General features: G+C 35.9%; 1 protein-coding gene across 1 annotated transcript in view; it reads left to right on the forward strand.

Annotated features, from left to right (window-relative positions):
* Positions 1-17,928, forward strand: part of NLGN1 (neuroligin 1) — a 462,429-nt gene that overhangs the window by 244,246 nt on the left and 200,255 nt on the right.

A 17,928-nucleotide genomic window follows, 5' to 3' on the forward strand; every position in this document is an offset into this window, starting at 1 on the left:
CCGACTTGCCTGTCAAAACTCAGACTGTCAAGTTACCTCTTCCAGAAAGCCTTCCAAGACTCTGATTCAAAGCCCCATTACTATGCTTATTCTCTGCATATATCACATGCATTTGGGCAAGTAGGTTTACATTTCTGAGTATGAACTTCTTAAAGGCCTGTCTTTTCTTTCCAGTGTCTGAGAGTGCCTGGTGGTCATCACTGACATTTAATATGCAATTTGTGAATAAATGAGCACCAAATGAACCAAAGAGCATGTAAATAGCTCTGGCAACACAGAATAGGGAAGTATTAATTCCGGTTGAAGGAAGTAGAGAAGATTTCACTAAAGAAGCAGAATTCGAACTAGCCCTAGAAAGAAGAATAAGATGGTAGGCATTTGAAGGAGCAGAATATTTCAGGCTGCAGAAATGGCAAGGGCAAAAAAAAAAAGAAAGAAAGAAAATAAGCATTGATCATGAATTTATGATCTGACCAAGAAACTGTGACTTGTCTTGTGTAGCTAGAATTGTGGGCCTCTGGCAGATAAATCTGGAGAGAAATCTGGAGAAGGAAACATTTGGACTTAACTTGTAGGATGTGTGAAAACATTAAAGATTTGGGGCATTTTAGAAAGATTCATTCATGTGTTCAGTTCACAGCTCTTAAGCAACAACTGAATGGCATGTTCTATGTTCTGTCCTGCTCCTAAAACGTAATTCGCATTTTCAAACAGTTAGTGGAGTGGTCAGACAAGCAACAATGGAAACTATCTCAAGATTTTTGGTGAGAATTAAGTGATTTAACATGTGTGAAACAGTTAAAACATCACTTGGTGTATTATAAGCATTCCATAAATTATCAATGATTAATTGTTCCCATTCTTGACTTTTCCCTTAATTTTATCAATAAATTCACAGTATCCTTAATGTTAGGTATCTACTCACTGACACTGGACACTGAATTTGCTTTGTTTGCCTCTTTTAGAAATAGGTTACAACCAACTGTATCTGTCCCAATAGAATTTAAGTATAAATTGTGTTTTTCAGTAGGTGCTAATATGTATTGAGAGCAGATTATATGCCAAATATTGTGCTCAAAGCTTTATATGTGTTACCTCTACTATTCAATCCTCACAACCCTATGAAGCAAATACTATTATTACCCTCTTTTCAAAGATGAGGAGGCTAGAGTTCAAATGATTTAAGTAATTTGCCCAAGAGAATTTGAGCACAGGTCTATCTCCAGAAATCAAGCCCTTAACCATGACATCTTACAGCCTATTTGTCCAGAGATGCATTTAGATATTTTGCAGTAATAATGACATATATTAAGTGATTCCTCATGTCTGTGTTTTCCCCATACTTCATGCTTAGTTCTCTTTCTAATGTATTTTTTTATTAAGAGCAGAACAGGTTTGCTCTCTCTCTTTTTCAGATTTAGGTTCTGGGGATTCCGAAGGCAGTTCATATGGATGGGAGGAACGTTGAGCTGGAAGATATTTTTTCATCTTTTCCTTCTAGGAGTAACTTTTTTCTCTTTATTGAATTGTATGTAATATAAAATTATTATCAGTCACATGTCATTTAAACAAATTGTCTATTTGACTTCTCTTTCCTACTAACTCAGGATTATAATTTTCTTAAAAGATGAGTAAACCTTAAATCTTTCATTGGAGGAGGTTTTACTTCCAGCACAAAAAAGAATTCAAAACTCTCACCATAGAAGTTCTCTAAGACCAGTACATATAATGGGATTTTTATAGTCACTCCTCAAAGATAAATGGCCATTTCTGTTTTTATTTTCCTGTAATGAACCATTTAATAAAACATTAAATTTCTGTATGGCATTTGCAAATAAGCTCAAGTGCTATATTTCAGACTTGAGAAAACCATTCTCCTTTCAGGCGGTTTTAATAAATTTAGAAGACTTGTCATTTATTACGGTAAACATGAACTTGATCAAATTAATAATATAGAGCTTCTAATTCATCTTGGATGCTTTCATTTCCCTGGGGAATACAGTTTATATAAAATGACTTTTAAGCCATATATATATATATATATATATATATATTCCATTTTTCTACCTTAAGATTAATTACTTGCTGATTGACATCTTGAGTTGGGTCCTATTTCCCTCCCGCCTAATTACATCCAATCATTTCCTTATTCTTCCGTAATTTCATGACAATTCTACTGAAAGTATTGTGACTGTAGATTGATGTTCCACAGCTTCTTATATTCTTGTAATTTAGGGCCTATTAATGGCAGACTGGGGAAAAAACTAAGAACTTAATTGGTTTTAAATTGCCCTTAGATTGTAATTAGTGGAGGAGAAGAGAAGTAAATCATAACTTAGGTATTTTTTATCACAACAAAATTTAGAGGTGTTGATCTGTCAGGGCACTGTTTTTGGTAGGGGAGAGGGAACCTCCTGACAATTAGACATGTGTTAATACTCCAATGCTTAGCAGACAAAAAAAAAAAAAAAAAAAGTCAGCACCTGTGGACATGCTGATGAGCCTCAGGCAAGTAACAGTGGGACTCTTGGCCATCCCATGCTAGCAGTCCAGCCCCAGGTCTTGGAGTGGCCAGGGAGAAAGGTGAAACTATAATTGTATATATATGTGAAAACTTTTACAAAGCCACAGGCATAGAAATGCGTTGCTTGGCAATTAGATTTGAGGAATTCCCCTCCGTAAAGTTTTCTAAACTTCCACATATATTATCATTACCACAAGAAGCCAGCTCTGGCTGAAAGGAACATTGATCCTGCCATGGTCTTTGTGTGGATGTCGATGGGAGGGCATTCTGGCTACCACGTCTATTACCCATGTATTTTCCAGAGATGGTTCTGCTACTCTGACTTGCTAAGTGGGGTCCCTTTTTTTACCTTCAACTCTCCATCTGCATCCCTCCCACAACTCAGTTGAAAAAGATGACCTTCCAATATAGAGAAGAAATCATTTTCAAGCAAGGGAATCGAAGTTCTTGAATTCCCTGAGTGTAATTATGAAACTAGCTCTGTTTGTGGAGGGTAAACAGTTTCCTTTAACTTACTAAGTCCTTCTACCTCTTTTACAATAGAAGGAGATAGTGTTAGATGTTGAAAAGGAGTCTTTGTGAAGTCAGATGTGGAAAGAAGAGTAAAAGATTTGGATTGGCATTATCCCAGGGCATTGATTGTGATTTTGAGGGAAGAGAGAGTTGTAGCTAAGATGATTTCTTTACATTTGCAGTGAAGTGACTGTAGAATGCAGTAACAATACAGATGGCAAGTGGTAACAAGGCAGGTAAGAATATATTTACCAGTATTTTTTATGCCTCCTTTGTCAAGTGAACGAGTTCAGAGTCTTTTGTATTATTATTCATGTATAAGCAGTCTGTGCATGGGGAATTAGCCAGAGAGGCAGTTTTAATTTTCACAGCTGACTTTTTAGAATTATGAAAATTTAACTTCTTTAACTCCATTTTCTTGTACACCATTTTGACACCATCTGTAATGAAATTTTATGGCAAAGTAAAGCATTTATACTGAAGAGTGCCTGTCTCAGTTAAATTAGATAAAAGTATATGAATTGGACATACTTCCCATCTCATTGCAGATGAATCTCTCACTTTTACAGATTTTGGAAAAGAGCATTAGGAGTGCCATGTTACAGTACTAATGGAGAGATTCATGTATATCATCCTGCTTCTTCCTTGCCCAGGGCCCATCAAATTGCTTAAACCACAGAAAGTAGATACCCATATATTTGTTTAAGAATTCATGGGTGAATAGATGAATACTAATCAAAAAATACTTAAAGATTTTGTCATAAATCAACTTGCATATGTATTTTAAATATTAATAAAAATCTTAATACATCTCTTATTCTTAATTTTACCTCACCTACCTCTGCTGGAATATGTAAAAATAGTTTAGAAGTAGGCATGTGCTTTGTACGGTTATTGTGAAAAAACTTATTACTTACAGTAACCAATACCATTTTCTTAAGATTTTAAAGCAGCAAATGTCTATGCAGAAATACATAAAGAATGAATGTGTTGATACCTCCTTTTCTATAGATAATTTCTATTGCCAAAGGTTCAGCATTTTCTTGGGCAAGATATTGAGAACTCTTAAAGCAAATGCCAGATCTTTCCCATTTAATGCTGACGACTTGAGGATGAAATGTGAATAATCTGACCTACAAATATATTCACAAATGTGTATAACAGCTGTATGAAGAGAGAATGTGAACAGTTTCCCCTTGCTGTATAGTACTTTCCTGAGCTTTTGCAATGTGCCTGGTGCTCACTGGGCACTTCAATTAATCTCTGTCTGTGCTCACTAGCAAAGCTGCCAGCCGTCATACTGCTTAGGACCCAGAGCCTATGACAGAGAGCCTGATAGGGTAAATGGTGCCATCTAGTATTTCTTCCCAGGCTGGACTTAGCTAGTTAATCTGGTCAAAGGATCACTTTTTCCCAGCATCGACTTAGACTATGAAAGAAAGTCATGGGTTATTATGGCCTCAAAGGCAACTCTTCATGGAAAAGATAGTACATTATAATTCCATATAGCAGTATTTTCAGTGCCAATAGGAAGGAATGGCTAAGAGTGAAACTACAGTAAAAGAAAGGTTTTGGGGGAGCATTGGAGAAACTTAAGTAATCAAATTCTGGGGTTGTATATAAAATACATCAGCTTCTATTCCCAATTTTACCCCCTATCAAACAGTTTGCAAAACTGAATCAGATGACCTTTTCTGCAAAAACTTTGGGAAAATTATTCTTACTCTTTAAGCTGATAGCAGTTTTTTACAGTTACTGAGGCTTTTGGTGAAAATGAACATCCATGAGTTCTTGCAATATTTGAATCAAGTCATATACTCTATGATGATCGCCATTACCATTTAAAGGGAATCCATTAAGTAGCAAGCTATGTGCAAGAAGTTCTATATGGATTAGCTCTATATGCTATTACAAATTGACAGGAAGGAACTGAGACACAGAGAAGTTATGTAGTTGGGCTGAATTCACAGGGTTACAAGTGCCTGAGCTGCAAATTTGAACCTGGCTGTGTTTGGAGGCATAACCTACATCCTTATTTCAGTGTACACATGGCATCTAGCACTCAAGGCCCCAGTGGGTTTAGAACCAGTTTCTGTGGCTTCTGAATTCTCATCTTTGTCCTCCATAAAGCTGATGGTTAATGTGTGAATTGAAGGAGAGGCACCCATAGAAATTATTTAGCATTTTAAAGGGCATTTGAGGATGGTCATCATGGTACCACCGATATTGGACTTGAGGTCTTCAATTAAGAGACTTTCTTGTTTTTCATTTGTGTTTTCACATGGCTCTCAGTATATACTCTATAATAAAAATTTGAGTTAGGGGATGAAAGGAGGAGGAGGAGCAGTGAATTGGAATGTTTCCCCTTTTCCAACTCACGTTAGCGTCTCTCCATCTCACGTTAGCAGATCACACAGCCTCAGCCATGAATTGTATAACTTGGGCTTTTTGAATTGATGTGAAAAATAGAGAAAGAAGAAGAAGAGGTAGGATAGGGAAGGACAAAATGGAAACCAACCCTGGAAGTGATTTAAAATTGCAAAAAGAAGAACCAGATCACATGTTCTCCTTCACTCTCTGAGCAATAAGGTTTAAAGCAAGTGGAACTAAACTTTTTTTTTTTTTTGAGGCTCTTTCCCTTAACTCTCTTCTTCCTCAAGCAAATACTCATTCTTCTTGAAGGAGTTGCTGATCAGAATAAAACTCTCCCTTCTTCTTTCTTGCCACATCCCGTCCTGCCTTAAATTCAACTTGCTTGCTCCTAGGCCTTCAAGATTCTTCACTTTCAATCAATCATGCAAAGAGCTATGCTGTAATTTTGTACTTTTCACATTCTTAACTTATTTTACAATGGGATTTTGAGGTGCTTTTTTTCTGGCTCAAACTGATGAGAAAAAATATATAGAAATGTTGGCTTCTTGAGCTTGCATCAGTGTTGTGAATTACATAATGAAACCTCTCTGGGTTGGAATTCTAAAGCTATTATCCTTCCAGTACTGAGATAGGACACCAAAGGAGTCATTTAGGATCCCTTAGCCTTTTATGGCTTGAGAATTCAGATTATTTTCCCCTAAAAAAAGGTTTGTTGAAGGTATTCAACTTACCACATTGTCAATATTTTGCATTATAAGCCCTTGGGAGACATACTGAATCCTAAGATATGATTTCTCCATAAGGTTATTCTGCCTCTTAAATGAGTTCTCAATAACTATTCTCGTGGTGTTTGAAAAGTTTTCACTTGGGATCTTCTGTGACCTTGGTGTTGTGTGCCATTTGTGCATCATTAAAAGGTTGAAATGAAGTTCTGCTGCACACAGATTGTAAAAGGTCAAGCAGAAAGTTGGGAGCCAATGAGGTTGGGAAGAAAAATTGTGCTTGCTGCAGAATTTGAGGGATTCATTATATTGATGCTGTGGGGTTTTCAGCAGAGTAATAACTGGGTTAGCAATAGAATGTAAATCTTCTCAGCCACTTAGTCTGAATCTGCTTCTTCTTGATTTGTGGGGATATATTTTTAACAGAGTACAAGGAAAGTCATTACACTCAGAGGAAAGCCAGTGGAATTGGTAAATGCATTGTAGATGGGCCAGCCAAAAAGAGGAGTAGAACCAGAGGGATAAAGCATATCAGCTTTCCTGGTTGCCAGTATTAGAAGTATTGTCAACCCATATGAAACAATTGTCTCAGAAGCACTTTGCATAAGTGATTACTTTAATTCTTTAAAGGGATATACAGAATTGTTTTTAGCTTCAGTGGTTCAGAGTTGCAAGTATAGCTAATTAAAATGCTTAAAATAGCTATTGACAGAATTAATTAAAAGAATTTAAGATAAAAGTAGCATCAAAATAGCAGCAGCTTCAAGCCAATTTGTTTAGTAAGGACCAGCAAGGTAAGCTAATGAGGTCTTGGCTACTCTAAAAAGGGAAAGAAACTCTAAAATTACTGGTTCTCCATTGAATGTTCTGTGGATCCATTTTCTTAAAATGGAGTTCTAGAAATTATGTGCAAAAGTGCAGCAGTTGATTGCACATCTCACAAGTGTACATATGGAGTGACATAATTTCTTCTTTAAACAAGCCCCAAACCATCTGTTGACTTAAGTCAACTCTGAATCTTACTTGGAAATAATTAGAAGCCTAGATATTCCATAAGACTAGTTCAATGTGTTTCTTTAACTTATGCATGGACTTTTAGGAGTACATGTGAAAGGGGAGGGATAAGAAAGGTTTTTCTAGAGAAGGATAAAGAGTCATTAAGATATGTTTATAAAATTAACGCTAGTTTTAAGAGTTTCAACTTGATTAAGATCCATCGACCTAAATTCAATGATTAAAAGTTTTAGAAAAAAATGAGAGTGTGGGACAATGAGAAATTACTGATGATTTTATCCAAAAGCTTATTTTGTAAGTATCAAGTGTTAAGGTATCAAGGCCTATAATATAAGGTAGAAGAACTTCCCATAGCTCTATTTTCAATAAGTAGCACCTATTTTATATAGAAATTGATATTTTTCTTTATCAACATTTGTTAAATGACCTCCTTGGCCCAAGTGGAGTTTGAGTACCTCTTACTGTTGTTCACATATAACAATCCCAACATTTCTCAAATTCTTGTTTTCCAGAAATTAAGTATCATCTAAGAAGACAATATAATTTGGTGTATTGAAAGTATTTCCTGAGAGGAAATAAATAATTGTGTGAACTGGAATTATATAGCACAGGCCTTTGAAACTAGAATGATCTCTATATGTCATATGTATCATTCATTCAAATGGTCTCATTGTTCAGAGAAGAAAACTATTTTTCTATCTAATTTTTTTTTCTCCAAAATATAAGTATCATTGAAATCACTGCTTTTATTTGGGGCACCTGGGTGGCTCAGTTGGCTAAGCATCTGACTTTGGCTCAAGTCATGATCTCATGGTCATGATGGGATCAAGCCCCACATCAGCACTGTCAGTGCAGAGCCTGCTTGGGATTTTGTCTTTCTCCTTCTCTCTCTGCCCCTCCCCCACTCATGATTTCTCTCTCTCTCAAAATACATAAAATTTTTTAGAAAAAATTACTGCCTTTATCATGACAGAAACATAATCATTTATTAATGTTATTTCTTTATCACTTTAGAAACTGCCTTTTCTATTAAAATGTATATACTGAAAACATGCTAGCTGCTAATCATATGATTTGTTTGATAATTATGAATAATAACTATTATATTTATTTTGTTTTCTCCTAAGTACATTACATACTGATGATAACAACCAAAGTCTTTGTCTTGGCAATAGTGCCTATCTTATTACTTAATTCATTCATTCATTCATCCAACAATTTCTTAGTCATTGTTGTACACTAGGCTATAGAAAGTTGCCTCTGTGAGAAGAGCCTAGCTAAGAAGCAGATATCTGGGAAAATTACAGACCAACGTGGTAATGTATATAGTGGAAATGTGTAGTTATAAGTATAGCAAGTAGACTAGTTATCAAAGGGTTCTTTGTTATATAGAATAAATCAGGGTGATTGTGAGGAATAAATGTGATAATCTGAGGGTATGGCATTCAGAAAACACTCAGGGCTTTTAGAATTAATTGGTTCACCATATACCAAATATTTATTGAGCCTCTTCTATGTGCCACCCACTGTGTGAGACTCTTGAGATGTAAAAGTAAAGAAGACAAGCTTCTCACCTTCACAGAGTTTACTGCTAAGTAGAGGAGGTGATAGACTAGTAGAGGAAATAAAATCATTACATTCCAGTATGATAAGTGCTTAAGTAAAACAATGTATGATGCTGTTGGCAACCTGGAGGGCAGGGACTAATTACCTCTTTAGTGGATTGGGAAGACTTCACTGAAGGAAGAAAGTAAACAAAGAAGCAGCTGGTATAGAGAAGAGGGTTTCCTGCGCAATGGAAGTTGATCTAAGGAACAGGAATAAAAAATATACCAATAGGGTGGTCTGAAAAGCCATGCCAAGGTAGTCTAGTATTAGAATATGAACTTCAGGGAGAGTGAGTTAAGGGATAGGCAAGGTTGATCATACCATGAAATTCCTTAACATATGGGCATCCAAACCCTTCTGAAGGGTATAGCTCTTTCATTTAACTTATAACGTTGTAGATTTAAAATAGTATGACAAATATTTGCAGCAACATAGATGGACCTAGAGGGTATTATGCTGAGTGAAAGAAGTCAGACTGGGAAAGACAAATACCATATGATTTCATTCATATGGAATCTTAAAAAAAAAAAAAAAGAATACATGAATAAACAAACAGAAAGCAGGACCAGACCTATAAGTACAGAGAAGAAACTGATGGTTATCAGTGGGAAAGGGGATAGGGGATAGGGAACAGGTGAAATGGGAGAAGGGAGAGAGGGAGGTATAGGCTCCCAGTTATAAATGAATAAGTCATGAGAATAAAAGGCACATTATAGGAAATAGTCAATGATTTAATAGCATTGTATGGTGACAGATGGTAGCTACACTTGTGAGTGTAACATAACCTATAGAGAAGCTGAATCACTATGTAGTACATTTGAAACTAATGTAACATGGTGTGTCGACTGTACTCAAATAAAACTTCTAAGTAAATAAATAAAATGGCATGGCAAAGTAAAAGAAGACTTTAACATTAATCAGTCTTACTCTAAGGACAAATGAAATAGAAATAGAAAAACTGAATAACATAATCAGGTAGATATTGTAAATATATAATAAAATTTACATCATGATAGTAGATCATATACATTCTTCTCAGGTTCTCTTGGAACATTAATAAAAATTGACCATTTGTTAGGCTATAAAGAAAATTTTAGTGTGCTATATAAAATTTTAATAATATCAATATTTTATCAATACATAGCAAAACTAGAAAATAATTTAAAAAGGCTTCGTTCTACTTGGAAATATTAGAATTCTCTGTTAAACAACTCTTGAGAAAAATAGGAAATACAAACCCTGATTTCAGAATTTTCAAAGATTAATACTAATATTCCACATATTCAAACCTGTGTGATACAAAAAAGGTAGTGAACAGAGGAAAACTTATAACCTTAAATATTTGTATCAATAAAGATGAAAGAATCCTATAAATTAATTAATTTTTCAACCCAGAAAGGTAAAAACACAACAACAAATCAAGCTGGGAAAAAATAAAGAAAGAGACTGAAGTTAATTAAGTAGAAAAGGGAAGAAGGGTAGATATAATAAACCCATCATAAAGTTGGCATTTTGAAACATCAACAAATTAACTAAATCACTATCTATCTTGATCAAGAAAAAGGAGGAGAATAAAAAATTAAAGGAAGTAAGTATATTCAAACAGAAGAAACTAAAAATCATGAGACTACTTTGCCTAATTCTGCAAATAGATTAGAAAAGTAAAGCAGCATGGATAATCTCCTAGGAAACACAGTGTGCATGAACTCTAACACATTCATATAATGGAGTACTATAAAACCATGGAAAATAGTAAGAAATATCTCAATATAAAGGTACAGAATTGTTTTTAGGGTATACAGTGGATTGAAAAAGCAAAATTTTAAATTGGGCTTTTAATACTGTATTTTAAAGCAAATTTGAATAACTAGATAGCATAATGACAAAAATAGCTAGATAGACATAATACTAATTATTCACGAACTCCCTAATAGAAATTTGCAGAGGCAGTTGATTCTTTGTTTTTTTCCTTCTGTTCCCCTCATTAGGAATACATAATCTAGTAACTAAAGTAACTTAAAAATTATGGACAGTTTTTTTCAATATATTTTAATTCCAGAATCGTCTGGCTCAAAGAAAAAAATGAAGGTATATCAAGATAGGGTATTTGACATCCAGTCAATTTATTTTAAATATGTTTAAGTAACCTGTCAATTTATTCCATACTTTTAAAATATTTCTTTTCTAGTTTAGTTTTTGTTATTGACTCTGACGTCAACTCCATCTAAATATAGCTTTTACTTATTTGTTTTTAATTTTTTTAACGTTTACTCATTTTTGAGAGAGAGGGAGAGAGAGAGAGACAGAGTGTCAGTGGGGGAGGGACAGAGAAGGAGACACAGAATCTGGAGCAGGTTACAGGCTCTGAGCTGTCAGCACAGAGCCGGACGTGGGGCTTGAACTCATGGACCACAAGATCACGACCTGAGACAAAGTCGGACACTCAACTGAGTCAGCCACCCAGGCGGCTCTTTATTTACATTTAAGAGAATGACAGCAGGAGCAGGGAAAGGGCAGAGAGAGAGGGAGACACAGAATCCGAAGCAGGCTCCAGGCTCTGAGCTGTCAGAACAGAGGCCCACACGGGGCTCCAACTCCAGAACCCCGAGATCATGACCTGAGCCAAAGTTGGATGCTTAACCAACTGAGCCACGCAGGCGCCCCTAAATGCAGCTTTTAAATGGCTTATGGAGAAAATCTGTTTGTGTCTCTCTCTTTCTTTCTCTCTCTCTCTATGTACCCCATAATATTGGTTGTTTTAGGTTATGGTTAATTCTAACGTAGTGAAAACACTAGTGTCTTGTCAGCAAAGATGTATTACATGATCTGAAGGTAAAATCACGTCTCTGTGACATACTTTTTCTTTAGGTGATAAACTTAAATTGGTCCTTGCTAGGGGCAAGGTGTGTTTAGCAGGACTTCATACCTGAATGATTTGTTTATGTTGGAAATTATGACCTATACACAAAGGATCAGAGCCAGCAATTTGTTCAAATGACTGTTGGGCGTTTGACTGAGGAGAAATTTGATAGGAAGTAAATTTTTCAAATATCCTCACTGACACTAATGTGTTTTTCTCAGATTGTGGTGCTCTTGGCCATAAAAATAATAACACAAAGAAACTTATTTGACATACTTAATCTAAAATCCTTTTATTCTCTGTATTTCTGACTTCTTCACTTAATAAATATTATAACTATTTCACTGTTTCACTGAAAGAAGTTGCCTTAACTGACTCCTTCAGATGAAAAAAAAAAAAAAAAAACAACGCAGTCACAAGGGAAATTAGGTAAATAATGATGCTATGTTTAAAGTTGTCAGAGTTGGCAAATCTTGATCCTTTTTCTTCTGTTGCTGAGACAATAAAATAAATTTGATAGATCTACCTTTCTAACTCCCAAGCCCTATTAAACTAATCATAGCGCAAATGGAATTTAGTAAAAGTAACATATTTTGAGGGTATATCATTTACTATCAAGGCAATCTGAACTATAGTAACTTTTACTTCTACTGAGCATTTTGAAATAGCAGATCAATAATTGTACATTCAATATCTAGAATTGATTTTCTTCTGTCTTATATTAGAGGTTTACAATGGTGTTTGTTTAGGAAATGTGACTTAAAAGTCCATGTGAAGAGTCAGTCTTCCTTTTCTTCTCAGTAACATTACTGAGTTTGATCAAGTTTTAATTGGGTTAAGGTAGGCAAGTCTAAATAGATTTCCATGAAAATAATTGTTCTCAGGTCTCCTCTGTTCTAATGGGCACACAATGTTCTACCAAGGGAATTTCATTTGGCAAAGTTGTTATCAATCTGTGCAGACCAGCTCCATTGCTGGTTTCAGTCATCTGTTACTCTCTGTATCACCTCCCCCCACACTCCACACCCCCACCCCCGCCCCAACCCAGTGTCTACACACAGACACGCTTTTAGAAATGGGATCATCAAATTCATCTATTCGAAGAAAATAGTTTGGGGCATTTGGGGAAAAACTCAAAAGGACGTAAATTTTAAAGAAAGTTCATGTGGAATGTTCAAATACAGAATATTGTCTTGAGAATCAGGACACAAAAGTCCTGAATAACACACCCTAGTTCTTTACTTTGAAGCTCCACTGGATTTCCTCTCAGCAGGCTGGCTTGAGGCAGAACAGGGAAGTAGGTGAGATTTGAGTATTTTTCCCCTTTGTGTCATTCCTTCTAGTTAGGTATGTGCATTTGCATTTTAACTGGGCTCTTGCTTTAAGTACTGGAAACTTGTTATTTCTGACACTGAAAATAGCTGAGAGGAAAAGCGTTTCTGAGTAGGATGGACTTTTAAAACTCCTATAAGTTCACTATACAGTGTCTGGTTACTCTAAGTACTCGAGGGCCTTATCTTGACGATAGGTAGGTAGCATAGCAAAAAAAAAAAAAAAAATTGAATGGGGGCGGTTGGGTGGCTCAGTCATTTAAGCAACAAACTTCAGCTGAGGTCATGATCTCAAAGTTTTTGAGTTTGAGCCCCACGTTGGGCTCTGTACTAACAGCTCAGAGCCTGGAGCCTGCTTCAGATTCTGTGTCTCCTCTCTCTCTGTCCCTCCCCCGCTTGCACTCTGTCTGTCTGTCTGTATCTCTCTCTCTCTCAAAAATAAATAAACATTAGGAAAAAATTGATTAAATTTGTACGAAATGCAAACATTGTATGAAATACAAAGGCATCTGTTGGCAAGCTTTGTCTGTCCCAGGCTGCTACCATGTGCCTGGTGTGCAAGCTACTCTGACCTCTACAAAAGCACATGTGCTTGATTTGAACCGAAGTCATTTTGCACTTAGAATTAGCAAAACATTATTTGCTCATCACAAATGTTTATCTTACACTCACTTTACTTGTAGGCTTTCTTTGTTTTTTTGTTTTTTTTTGCTTTTAATTTTATGGATTTAGAAAATGATGTACCTGGAGTTATATTTGATATAGAAATGATCCAAACCACAACTTTACTTTGATGGATCTTAATTCTGCTTCATTTAAACTTTTAATATGATATTTATCTAAGATAATAGATTGAGTAAAAACACATCTTTAATTTTTAATGTGAAATATCAAACTAAAATATTTTGTTGAATAGCAAGTATAGTCTAAATTAAGGTGTGAGGAGATAGGTTGGTGTGATACTAGGCATTTACTTACGCTTATAGTATGCCAGCTATGGAGAAAAAATGAGTTGGTGGGGAGAAAACAGGTCTTGCCATACATATGTATGCATATGTATATAATTCTGTGCTAAACTATGGGATGGGGTCAAGGAGGATGTGGAGTTTCGAAGGTCCCATTGGAAGACAGGAGACTTGTACAACCTTTGGAGAAGTAGAAAGAATGGGGTTTAATGTTTCTGAAAAATTAAGGAGAAGTCCCATGATATAGAATTAAGAATAAGTGTGGGGCGCCTGGGTGGCTTGTCGGTTAAGCATCCGACTTCGGGTCAGGTCATGATCTCACAGCTCGTGGGTTTGAGCCCCACATCGGGCTCTGTGCTGACCACTCAGAGCCTGGAGCCTGCTTCAGATTCTGTGTCTCCCTCTCTCTCGGCCCTTCTTCACGCTCACACTCTTTTTAAAAAATAAGTAAACATTAAAAAATTTTTTTTAAAAAATAAGAATAAGTGCAACTTTGCATAAGGTATAGAAGAAGTAATATGTTATCTGTAGCAGAATCTCATGGGGAAGTAAGGTTAAATACTTAAGAAGAACTTAATTGCCTTGGATGCGAGACTAAATAATTGAAAGTATGTCCTGAAGGTTGTGAACCTGGGTGTAATATGATCAAAGTAGTGTCTTGGAAATGTAGCTCTGACAGCCGTGCATAAGCAGATTAGAAAAGAAGGGACAAAAAAAGGAGAAGAAGAAGAAGAAGAAGAAGAAGAAGAAGAAAAGAAGGGACCAGATGAGATAGACAAATAAGAAGGCTATTGTAGTGGCCAGACTGGTGGTGATAGTGGGAATGAAAAAGAAGGGAATACTCTGGGAGACATTTTGAAGAATTAATTAATAAGACTTCATGTTTCTACATGAAAAATTTGGAGGAAGGCTATGATATCCCTAGGGTAACCACCCACGTGTGCACCATACATTTTCTTCCCATATATGGTAAAAATAAAACCTTTGCTATCTAAACATATATCTTCTGAAGCAAGTGAGTGTTTTAAGGTTGGATTGGAGGAGAAACCCAACCAATTAGTTGATAGTAGTGTGTGGAAACGTGACACTGGGCCACACAGGGGACAGTGTAGAGAGCTCACTGATGGTGCAGTTCTCTAGATAGCTTTTGGACTGTAGACTGAGAGAAGATAAAGAAACCATCTTAGTGTTCCAGGTAAGTGACAGGAAAGTTGTTTGAACCTCAGTCTTGTTATTTCTGAAAAAGGTATGTAATAGAGTGGTTATTAACAGAGGATTTGGAGGCTGAAAGACCAGGTTTTGAGCTCTACTCTAAAACTTACTACTTATATGACCTGGGCTGAACGACTTAAACATCACTGAATCTCAGTATCCTTGTCTATAAAATGGAAACAGTAGAGTAATCCTGTAGGGTGATTAAGAGAATGAAATAAGACACTAATGTACAATATTGACTGTAAAGTTTGGCATATAGTAATTGATCATTACATAAATATTAGTTCTTATTGTGGTATTGCTATAATATGGACAAATGAGCAAACCGATGACTTGGGAGATGGTAAGAAGCGAGTGGAAATCTGACTTTTTCTGCAACTCTCAAAGAAAACAAAGACTGTGCAAGGCTGAATTAAAGAGAACCTAGATAGAATACTTTGCCTAAGATTTTTTTTTATTACATACAGGACAAAGCACTGTAACTATGCATTGTAGTTAGTTATTATTTGCTGGATAATTTATAACATGCACCTCACAATCCCTGACATTTTAATATAAAAGTTTGTATATTAAATATCAGAACATTAATTTAAAACTATTTTTCTTGGAGTGTCAGGAATGGCTAAGTATGTAAACTGATACATTACTGTGAAGTTGTACTCATTAAGACTAAAGGACATGGCTAAGATACGAAATTTTTTAAAAATGAAAGTCTAAATAGGAAAATATTTTAATTTATTTGTGACCACAGGAATCTGAGGCATCTTCCAGTTTTCTGTTACTGTATTATTTGATCAGAATTTATTTTTAAGATAACTGAATTTTTTTAATGTTTATTTATTTTTGAGAGAGAGCCAGAAAGACAGAGGGCGAGTGGGGGTGCAGAGAGCAGAGAGAGAGAGAGACACACACACACAGAATATGAATCAGGCCCCAGGCTCTGAGCTGTCAGCACAGAGCCGGTTGCAGGGCTCGACCCCGGGAGCTGCGAGATCATGACCTGAGCCGAAGTCTGATGCTTAACCAACTGAGCCACCCAGGCTCCTCAAGATAACTGAATTTTTGATCATGGAAGACAAAGATATGTTCATAGAATATGGAAGGATTTAGTAATGTAGGGAAATAGAATCAATTAAGGAGGAGGTGATGAGACTTTAGTTTTGTTGCATGGAATTTAGGACAAGAATAGGCTATTCCACCTAAGGAGGTGTCAGGTGGGCATATGGAAATATAAGTCTGGCAAGCAGGTAAGAAATATTCTCAGTTCATTCAGTTATTTATTAAGCACATGCGTCCTTTGAAAAACAATGTGAAGTATTTCCAAGGATATAGAAATAATTTTCTGCTTTTCAGTAACTTACATACAGGTTAGATGTAGTTACAGAATCCGGAAAGCCTTCTGAAGGAACTGGAAAGGAAATAACTTCAGGAAAGACTTTGGTTGGCAGAACATAGAGAGCATTCTATGTGGAAGTGACCTGAATGAATAAAAGGGTAGAAGAGCTACATGGTTGTGAACAGAGAAGTAAAAATAATTATGCTATTTGGCTGCAGAAGAGGACAATTATAGTATCTTTGGAAAGTTAAGTCTAGGGTAAGAAAAATGCTTTCATATTATTGTATTTAATCTTCACAGTTCCACTGAATAATAGTTGCTTGCTCTTTGCATTCTACAAATGGGAAATTTGAGAACCAAAAAAATCTTTGATTTGTCTAAAATCACTTAAGCAGAAAGTGTGATATGAGGACTCCCAATCCTGAAGAGAGACTTTATGTCCTTGTGGAAAGGAGGAAAGGAGAAGGAGGTTTCGATCTTGGGTGAACTAAAAGGTGGTATTGTTATACACAGACCAGAGAGCTAGCCGAAAACTAACTTTGGAAAGATGACGAAGAGTTTATTCTGAGATTGTTATGTAACAGATGACACGACGACATCCACACCAAGATTGGAAAGTGTAGACTCAGGAGTTATAGTTGACAACTTAGAATAATAAAACTATGAAAGTAGTGGGCACATCAAGGGCACTGATGGCAAAATAGAAGACTGGGTTACAAAGGTGAGGTCTGAGCTGAAATTGGGCAACAGCAGTGTGAATACTGCCAGATTGGTAAAGCTCCCCACAGTGTTTGTAGTCCAGGATAGGAACAAAGAAGACACTTTGGGTGACGGAAGGGTATTGGTGTGGCTGCTTTGGCATAAAGAGTGGAGAATTGGTTTGAAAACCCCACAGAAGGAACTGACAATGGAGTCAGTCCAAAATGAGTTCATGACCAGTGTAGCTATGAGGAAGCTACTGGGATATGAGCAATTGGGGAACAGAGGAGTGAATCGTTGTTGTTATTCAGTGTGGATTCTGGTGAAGTGTATTTGAAACATAAATGACTCAAACTGAAGATGACATTAAGACACATTACTGCTCCCAAAGTAATGGGTGTTATTAATAAAGTGAGTGGGTGAATAAAATTTGCCTTCTTGTGTGGGACTTTATCCAAGTATCAAATGACTTCATTACCTAAATAATTCCTTAAGTTATGTTTATATAATATTAATATAAAATATATAACTCAGCTATTTAATCAGATTCTCAAGAGAATTACAAGTAAATAAAAACTAAAATTTTTAGATTTAATGCAGTCAAGAAGCATAGATTGCCAGAGCTGAACCTACAAAAAAATTAATCCAGTCCTTTGGGTTTTTTTTCCAAATGAAACAAACAAACAAACAAATGAAGTTATACTAGGGGTAGCGAGGACATTCCTTTAATACCAAACGATGTTCTAATAAATTACATAGTTTATATAC

This window comes from Lynx canadensis, chromosome C2 (assembly GCF_007474595.2).
Source record: "Lynx canadensis isolate LIC74 chromosome C2, mLynCan4.pri.v2, whole genome shotgun sequence".
NCBI classification, from domain to species: Eukaryota; Metazoa; Chordata; class Mammalia; order Carnivora; family Felidae; genus Lynx; species Lynx canadensis.